This window comes from Amblyomma maculatum, chromosome 9, assembly GCF_055883805.1.
Source record: "Amblyomma maculatum isolate TAMU_Amacu chromosome 9, ASM5588380v1, whole genome shotgun sequence".
NCBI classification, from domain to species: domain Eukaryota; kingdom Metazoa; phylum Arthropoda; class Arachnida; order Ixodida; family Ixodidae; genus Amblyomma; species Amblyomma maculatum.
The window spans coordinates 29,627,702-29,634,612 of NC_139352.1; positions in this window are offsets into that span (position 1 = coordinate 29,627,702).

Consider the following 6,911-nt stretch of genomic DNA (forward strand, 5'->3'; position numbering starts at 1 on the left):
GAAAACGTTTTTGGACTGCATGAAAACACCTTTGATAAATAACACATACAGCTGAAAAAAGTACGTTAACAAAGATATGTACGTTAATAAAAGAGAAGTAGAAAAATGCCACCTTATATGAACAGAACCTCAAAAGTTCCAAAGTTCAATCAACATACAGGAGCAGTAAGTAAGAAAAAAGAAACATGCTAGATTCGTCCTTATGATAAAAGTATCAGGGAAAAAATTTCAGCTCCTTTTTCGAATCTATACGGGGGCAAAACCATCTATAGGAAGAACGTTTAACAAGCGCGGCAGTGTAGTGATTACCATTTGTAGGCCATATGCAGTGCTGCAAGTTTTTTATTACCAGTGGCAGTGTGCTTCTACTCTCATAAGGTATGGTGCTACCATTTAAATATTTATTTTTTTCAAAATGGTAGCGTAATTCCAAGCAGTACGAGTTTAGTTGATCGATCTTCATTACACTACTTCAAGACTGGGAAGTGGGACTTCTGGGGGAATTTTCCAATCAGCATCATCATCATCAGCCTAACTATACCCACTGCAGGGCGAAGGCCTCTCCTATTTTCTTCCAATGAATCCGTTCCTATGCTGGCTGCATTCAATTTACCCCTCCGAAATTCTTAATCTCATCCACCCACCTAAGTTTCTGCCACCCTCTGCTACGCTTAGCTATCCTTGGAGTCCAATTGGCTACTCTTAAGGACCATTGAGTATTCTCTCTTCGAAGTAGATGTCCTGCCCATGCCCATTTCGTCTTCTGAATTTCGTCTAGACAATCAGTAATTAGAGTTATTTCTCTGGCCCACTCTGCACGCTTCCTATCTCTTAACGTTGCGCCTACATTTTTCAGTTCCATGGCCCTCTGCGTTGTCCTTTCAATGCATCGTAGCTTTTTGTTTTCCTGCAATATCATGACCCTTTGCAAATTACGTTTGGTTGTATTCCACCAAACTAGTTGTAGTAGTTTATATGGGTGTAGAACAAAGCTTGGAAAATAAAAGGTTAAGATTGATTGTTAGAATATATCTGTTTGCGAGCGTGTAAATTTCCTCCCGTAAAAAGGGAATTCCGGCGAAATGATCCCTTTCCAATTTCCGATCATGCTCTGTATCCTATTTGCATTAGGCACAGTAATTGGTTAACCATACTAATTTAATAAACACCCCGCTCTGTCGTAGTCTTGGTATGACATTTCTATCAAATAAACCTCTAACCGCGGTCCTCAACGCACCATACGACTTGGCGAACAAACCCACGAGCGGTTTCTCTTCGCCTAGTGCACGCTCGTATATCCCAATGCTGCCATGATGCCAACGTCCGCTATGTTCTACGCTAAGTGCGTAGAGCACGCAAGTGATCGCGGCAGTTTGACAGAGGCACTTGACATGAGCGCCCTTACGACGCGGTCACACTGTCTGTCAATACCATCGTTGAAGCGGCCCCGACCGGCTGTCGAGACGTGTCCGGTCGGTTCCAAGGAAAGCTCGATCCTGCCCTTCCTGCTTTCGATGGTTCACTAGCGCCTAATATCAACGCGCCCGGCAATGTGAATGATATTGGTTTGGTTGCGAGATAGAATTGTGTACTTCGCATTCCTTGTTCTTTTGCAGAAATAACTGTACCGCACATTGGATTTGTTTTATTTGCCTTGAATTAACCGGTATGTGTCTCTTTCATGTCGCGTTTGCTTGTTGAGTGTCATTGTATCGGACAAACATTATTAGTTACCATGAGCAGCCATCATTCTCCGTTCCAAAACATGTCATTTCGTGTATTTGCTCATCCCGCGAGTGCCGGTACTCCAACGTCGAATCTCGTGTTTCTTGGTTCATAAGTACTACTCTAGTGCGCATCGTCTGTGATGTTTCAAATGTTAGGGTAAAATAAATCGATACAAAATAATGGTCAGTGAACGAGATGACATGGCGTTTTCACAGAGTGCGATGGCCCCGCCATTCTAGCTGCATTCCTCAGCTGCGAACTTAAGGGGCGAATTTTATGGACTCAGAAGCGTTGCGTGGAGGGATGAAATGGTTACCCCCAAATGGTTCAGGTGCTACACAATCGTATCGCATTTAAGTCCAGGCTCCTATAAATGTGTTGTCTCAATGATCGGCGTGCACTATTCATTAAGCCAGCAAGTTTAGCTTGAATCAAGTGCGAGCAAACATCGATATTGTTTGAATGCAGCTACAAGAGCCAGGCCCGTTCCTGCCAACGCCTCACAGATGTCGTATCACAATTCTCAGTTGTGGGAAGGCATAGGATAGCGGCACATACCAAAGACCAGAGCCTGTAGATCATACCAGCTGGGAAACTCCGCTTCAAAATAGCACTAGTTTTAATATGCACTCTTTGGATGCCTGTGAATTGTTCCGTCTAGAAACGGTCGATAGAAGCTTTCTGCTATTGCCGTCACTGCCTTCTAGAAATCAGCTGTTATTTCTTCTTTCTATTTAACCTAAATTAGCTCTACAGCGGTTATGCCTAAAATGTTTTGGTACTGCAACTCATCAGCTTATTTTATTTTCCAGGTAGTTGTGCATTTAAAAACGCGAAAATTTTTTACCAAAGGCTGTTTCTTTAAGTGGCCGCGGGCGCCGCCATTATTCTTAAAACACCCTACTTTGGACCGCTCCAAACCGCCATTTTTGATACAGGGGCCCTATCGAAAGTTTCGCAACTGGCAATATAAAGATCTCTTAACAAAAGCGTCGCCTGCGAAAGTTTCTCGATACCACTAATCATCGTTTTCGGCGGTCACCGAATTGATCAACTACGCTTGAGGTTGTCAAAACCGAGCATATTCCGAAGAGGAGGAACACGCAAACGAAAGTTTCCCATCGGTGCATGGTCGTTTTGGGACTGCCAAAAGAGCAATGGCGATTCCAGGCGGCGCCTCGATTGCAAGACTATCGCAAGTATCGCTTCCATGCTTCACAGCTCTCTGGAAAGGAACCCAAGGACCACTCAGTACAAAGAGATGATTTGCAGAGCGCATTTAACAATGATATCTTCCTCAAAATGACGGCGTCCGCCTACGTGAAAGATGAAGTTCGCGCTATAGATCGCGGGGTGAAAACGAGATGTACGCTAGTTGCTTTGGAGGCCGGAGGAACTTCCAGAAGTGATCCATCATGCATAAACCTCCATGCCAGAAGTGTCTCGTGTAGGTCTACCATTTCCCAACCAACAATGGGTCCCGTTTGTCACCGCCATTTCAAATATTTTGTCGACCTGGTAAGGAAAGCATCGTTTACTGATACAGCTCCGCTACTAGCCGGGAGTGTCACATTACAATTATCTCCAGACTTCGCGAGCGTGACTCTAACGAATCCACGCTACTGATGCGGTTCATCATGCAGAGAACATCGAGTGTCCCAGCTTTCCACAAAATGTTGCCACTGTCCACAGCTGTGTTACCATGCGTTCCCAGGCAAGGGTACCACGACACACCTGGATAGGCAAAAGCTAAGCCGCAAGGCCGGTCTCCCCTTCGACGCGAGCTTTCACTGCTCTCAAGGGTGCTCCACGTTTCGCCTAGCAATGTGTGGTCCTTTCTTAAAACGCGGCACTAAAATGTGACTTTCCAAAAGCCATGCTGCACGGATATGAAGTTTGCCTGACCGAAAAAGCGGCGATATTGTCTTCGTCAACATGAGCAGATTCCTTTCTTTCTCCACGCGAGGTAGCGCTGCAGACAATGTGGGGCGCCACCTACGCCGGTGGATAGAGTGTCTGTGAGAGTGTGGGTGAGTAGTGCTGGCTGCAGTCAACCTTTGACAAACAGGCTCTGCGCCTCCCGAGCGCCAGCGCCTTCAGTTCACTTGACAGGCCAAACGGCCTCGCAGCCGGCTCTCTCTGTAGAATCACCTTGCTTGCGTGCGCGCGCGGGGCGTGTTCATCTCCTCCACGTCGTCATGGTCTAGAGAGCGCCTTGCTTTCCGCACCACTGCGTACGGCGCGGCTGGTTGCTGCACACATTATTTCTGACATATTTTTCATCTCACCCCAACATTTACGTACAAAGGTTGCTGTTGCATAACCGCTGTCGCTTTATAAGAATACTTTTTATGCAGAGTGATTTTTGTACAGTTTTTTCCAGGTAAGAGAGCTAATATTGCAATCACGATTAACAAGGACTGCAGTTATCGTATGTAAGACTATATAAGTGGGGCGCCTCACAGTGAGTGACGACAATTAGATATCGCTGTCACCTCGGTTTTTCCTTGTTCCAAAACGATGCCTAGAACATTATTCATTGTTTGCCCGAAAGACGGCAGTGGATTTTTGGGTAAATATGCACCATTCCTTCTCAAAATCGTAAAACCGATTTGTCTATTTTGAGGCGAAAGCCTTTATATGCTGATGAAACGAAATCCCCGACGCCAGATTTGTCTGCGAGATCTCTGCGCGAGATCTGTCATATTCTGCGAGATTCCGAGAGATTTCATGGTTAGCGTTCTTGCCATTAGCACACCCACACTTGAACCAGCGCCAAGGAGCGCCACGCGACAGCAGCGATGGTTTACTGTCCAAACGCTCGTGCCGGAGAGAGTATGACTGACGCTACACCTTTCCTTTCCCGTAAACTAACTATAATTATAGTTAGCACTGCGACGAACGCCAATAAGGGGCAAACGATGAGATGTTGATGATAGGAGTGGAAGGGTAAGCTTTCGTCATTCTCCTCTCAAGAGACATGTAAGAGACCCTCTATTTTTTAAAGCCAAAATATATAGTGTTGTGAAGGGCAATGTGTCCGGTTGCATTGTCCACTCTGCCTATATGCGCCCATTACATTCTCACGCAGCTATTTACTGTGCCCAAATCTCAAATATTGTCCACACTCTCAAGCGTGAAATGCTACCTAAAGAGTATTTGAAGCGCTTGTTTTAATTTACTTAGTTTTGTTTGTAATCTATTCAGATTAGAAAGACACTCCTACTCAATCATTTCTATTTTATTTTATTGATTTTTAAAGAAACCTTGAAGGATGCTTAGACTTTACCTTTAAGAGTTGAAAGCCACAGCTTTATCGGGCCTTTCGCATCTCCTTCTCACTAACCTCTCGTGCTTTTGCGCATTACTTGCCTTCTCGGCTTCAGTCTTACTTGGGTGACTCAGTTCACGAGTAGGAGCAGGCGTAGATGCACGATCTGCACTTGCCGAAGACGACGACTCATACGAGCGCCCAGCACTGGTACACGGTACTGCATTCATCGCACACGCCTTCCAGAGGCGCATCCAAGTCGCTTCTTTAAGTAAGATATATTAAAATGCTAGAGCGATCTTTTGCGCGAGCGCCTTACGTGCACGGAATTTGCAGTGCCAAATGTCATGTGCTGCTCATTTTCGTCTTACAATGACGACAACGCTGACGTCAGCATTTCTGCGAGACGGGGCCTTGAACCCTGTCGCGTTAAATATTTTGATCGTGGCAACGTCCCTGTGACCCAGCTGAGCCCAGCTAAGTCACCCAGTATACGTAAAAGCACCAGTACACTTTAGTAACTTTGTATTTGTTACAGACGTCCACGTGGACTGGCTGGCAGAAAGATGTCAAATTTCAAATTAAGGAAATGCGAAATACACCACACTCACCTAAGCACGTGCCCTGTGAGAGGTACCGAAATAAAATGTAGTGAGATTGAACGCACTTGAAGAAGGCGTTTAGTTACTGAGTGAGCAATGAGTGCTCTTCTGTTTACTCCCTTTATTAGATGATAGTTTCATCACTGTCACTCTGCTGTTTACGCATGCAACATAATCATTGAAGCCTGGGTTCCCCAGCATGACATATCTTACAAATGCGTCAGCACCTCGAAATATGGCCACAGCGTTTAAGGTGGGTCATTTTCTAGAATATTACCGAGCGCATGTACTAGGATGTATCGACGAGGCCGTCACTTACCAGAGTGTGATGAGCAAAACAAACGGCTCTTGTACGTAGTACACTTGGACAGGCTGAAAGCTTCAATTTTCCTTACACTGAATCGATAAAGCCGGATGTAAAGAAAACACGAACCCGGCTAAGACCCAGGACATTGCTTCTAGCAGGGTTTTTTCGCACGAAAAGTAGCCCGAGATATTGGAGCTATGCTAATACCTGAGTGCATTTTTCATCTCACTATTATTAAGTTATTTGAGCGCATTTTAAGTTAGGTCACGACACGTCTAAAGCTGCGTCAAAGTGCCAGTTGCCACTGACCATAGTGATGACACTGCGCCCTACCAGGCAGTCCTCGCACCCGAGTTCTATGCGCTCAGAGTTAATGAAGGAATGAATGGGGTTCAAGTCCTACGGGTATGATAAAGAGGTGCAACAAATGTTACACATAGGGTCAAAGTCGTAACGAAGATATGTATTCAACAACTAACCTAAGCGCTAATATATGCAATGAAGAAATTTAAGCAAGTGGTATGAATTCATAAATTACAAGAGCATCGCAACGCGGACAAACGCATCGGCTGACCACTTCAAACTGTTTCCTCCAGGAAGGAAACTAAACATTAGGAAACAAAAAAAAGTTATGTAAATAAAGTACACAATAAAGTCAACACACAAAAGGTAATCATAAATACAATGGAAAAACCCGGCATTCATGGCACGAACTAGTACTCACGTGTCCAGCACAACAGCGCTCCTATGCACACAGTAAATTCTCTGCCCAACGGACAAACACTGAGTTCACATCGCTCTATCATCCAACATAGACTGTCTAAAAATCTAATTCATTTTGTGACACCAATGCATATCCAGCGACTGACGCAGGTATTAACAGGAAACATTTTTACGTACAGCGATCCGAGCTTTTCTCGTGGTAACTTATCTTTATGGCTAGAATGAACTACTATAGTCCAAAAACGTAGTTTCAACCATACTTACCACGATGCTTGGCAAA